The sequence below is a fragment of the Phalaenopsis equestris genome, unplaced genomic scaffold, assembly GCF_001263595.1.
Source record: "Phalaenopsis equestris unplaced genomic scaffold, ASM126359v1 Scaffold000188, whole genome shotgun sequence".
NCBI classification, from domain to species: domain Eukaryota; kingdom Viridiplantae; phylum Streptophyta; class Magnoliopsida; order Asparagales; family Orchidaceae; genus Phalaenopsis; species Phalaenopsis equestris.
In genome coordinates this window covers 337,247-340,296 of record NW_018164630.1, presented here as the reverse complement: position 1 = coordinate 340,296, position 3,050 = coordinate 337,247, and positions in this window count along the sequence as shown.

Below are 3,050 nucleotides of genomic sequence, written 5' to 3'. Positions count from 1 at the left end.
TATTTTTAGGTTACTCTCGGGGTATTGTAAGGTTATTGTTGGGGTATTGTTAGATTATCCTTGGGGTATTCTAAGGCTATTCCACAAGCAGATAACAAAATTCTGTACTCAACAGGCAGATAAATTACAAGCCATATATCTACAACTTCCAATTGGAATAATGTTATATGAACTTGTACATTGATACAGATTTGTTAATGTGGGCATAACACGTTATAACATGTGAATTATATTGGGCACAAAGCATGTTGGATTCGGTGTGACAATTTCCTGACTCAGAGAGTTTGACGTCGCAATCGTATTTGCGTCGTAATTCCTGTGTGATTCTTGTGTCATATATGTTTCTTGATTTTTTTCTGCGAACAGTGGTAAAATAATAAGACAATTAATTTTACATATAATCGTTAGTATATAGAATGTAGAATGGTAAATATATGTAATGTAGAGATATATACCTTTAACTCGCTTGTTTTTTTCCCAGTGTCCTTTCAACCTCGCATTAGAAATACGTTTCGGTCTCATTTTTACAGGATCATTCACATTGCAGTCACAGTTATAGGATTTCCTCTTTTTGTTTGGCCTATTTGGTTTAGGATCTTTCCCATCTATTATATCCTCAATACCTTCGAACCTTGTTTTCAACAATTCAATTATATATGTCTCGACACGTTCATTTCCGTTAGCTTTATTAATTAATTGGTAGGCAAACTTTTGAGCATGTGACCGAAATAGGATTCCTCTGGATATTGTGCCAGAAATTTGAGGCCGAGAGTTTTTCATATGTTTGTATCCAAAACTATGATAGATATCTTTCTTTGCCTTAGCAGACCATCTGAATAACAAATATTTCTCGGGAATTTTGTTATATTATTAGCATTAAGGACGCGTAGACAGTGAGAGCAAAGCAGATCTGTCATTTTGAATTTCTTGCAACTGCAGGTGATGTCGCAATTAAGCCTATCAAATATAACAAGTCAGGCTCTACTTGTGTCCTGATTATCCAAACTTCTAACATAGAATTCCGATGGACTCTCAACTAAGGAATCGACTGTCAATCCACATATCCCGTGAAGTCACTCTTTCTCAAACATAGAGTAGAGTTTCCGGGTATAATATGTTGCAGCTTGCCTCTTGCCTCGACACTGAGCTTGTTTTAACTGTCGGTGTAATAACATTTTAAAAGCTTTTGAAGTCTTCATCCTTTTCGTTCTTTCTCCATGACTTCATAATATTTTTTAACCCTAGAAAGCAATCTGTTAGGGAACTAGTGGGCTTAGATGCACCATGAAAAACATTATTTGTGGACTCACTTCTTTGAGTAGACAAGATTCCCATTCCAAAAATTTATTTATTGAATGCAGTTGACCAGTTATGTCTTATACGGTACAATGCATCTAGCCACATGTTGTTGTGCAGGTTTCCTTGCTCGATCATTAGAGCCCAAGTAACTTCGAACTCATCTTCCGAATCACACTTGCTCATGCATTTATAAAATAGACTGTTAACGCTCTTGTACGTCACACCACAATGAACTTTCGACGAGAATTTCTTATAGATATGCCATTGGCATAATCTATGTCTTGTGAATGGAAGACAATCTGCAATAGCTCTTGTCATCGCTTGATCCTGGTCTGTAAATATTGTAATTGATGCTTATCATCTATTATACGAATGAAGGTTTTGAATAACCACTTGAACGATTCTATCGTCTCGTCAGATAAAAAACCAACTTCGAATAGAAAGTTTTGCCGATGGTGGTTAATCCCAACGAAAGAAGCACAACATATATTATACTTATTCAAACGGTAGCTAGTGTCAAAAATGATGACATCTCCAAAACAATCATAATCTAGTCTGCAAGACCCATCATTCCAGAAAAAGCTTGTAAGTCTGCACTCGTCATCACTTTGGAAATCCCATGCAAACATGCTATCTTTATTTTGGCGCTCCATGAATAATTGTAAGAGAGAGTTGGCATCGCCCTGTTCAATCCCGTCTCTTTTATCCCTTTGAATGAAGTTGAATGCATCTTGTCTTGTGCACTCCAAGTTTTCAACACCACCAATCTCTGTAGCAAAGAAATTGAATGCATCAGCTGCTCTAATCCCAGAACCTGTCATTGATCTTAGCATTTAACTCGCTAATCTTTCTACTGGAACGTAGAAGGTGCTTGTCACCGGATTCCGCCAAGGGGTGGTTATGACTTTCAACAAATTTCTTATAGTCTAGTTGCCGTCAAGATCAATAGCATAGCGAACCATTGCTTGACAGTCAGTCCGTGTATCCGCTTTTCTATACTTCACAGTAGTGGCTAGCTGAGATTCTCTTTTATGACCTGATTTTCCACAAATATAATCCTTCGACTTAATTTGCTTGGATTTAGCCTAGTAAGTTGTGTGGTCCTTGCGTACAGTGAAACCAACGTAATGTGCATAAGCACAATAATGTTTGTAAACCTCTTCCTCATTACGGACAACAATATTAAGATAGCTACAAGCAATTGGATCATTGCAATCTGTTTCTGCTGTAGATATCTATAAATTTAAAGTATACAATAGAGATAGTCAGATAAATAACCCTAACCACAGGTTATTCTTAGGTTATTGTTAGGTTATTCTCGGGTTATTAAGTATTTCTTCAATCAACCCGAAAATAAATAATCATAAACCCTAAATAATAATGAAATAACCTAACAACAATCGAAGATTCACACAAAATCTCATTTTTTTTAGAGATCTGGTAGGTTTATGCGCAGATTATTCTTAGGTTATTCTCGGGTTATTCTCGGGTTATTGAGTATTTCTTCAATCAACCCGAAAATAAATAACCATAACAACAGAATAATGATGAAATAACCTAACGACAATTGAAGATTCACAGAAAATTTCACTTTTTTTAGAGATCTGGTGGGTTAATTTTTTTGGGTTATTCTTAAGTTATTCTCAGGTTATTCTCGGGTTATTGAGTATTTCTTCAATCAACCCAAAAATAAATAACCCTAAACACAGAATAATGATGAAATAACCTAACGACAATCGAAGATTCACACA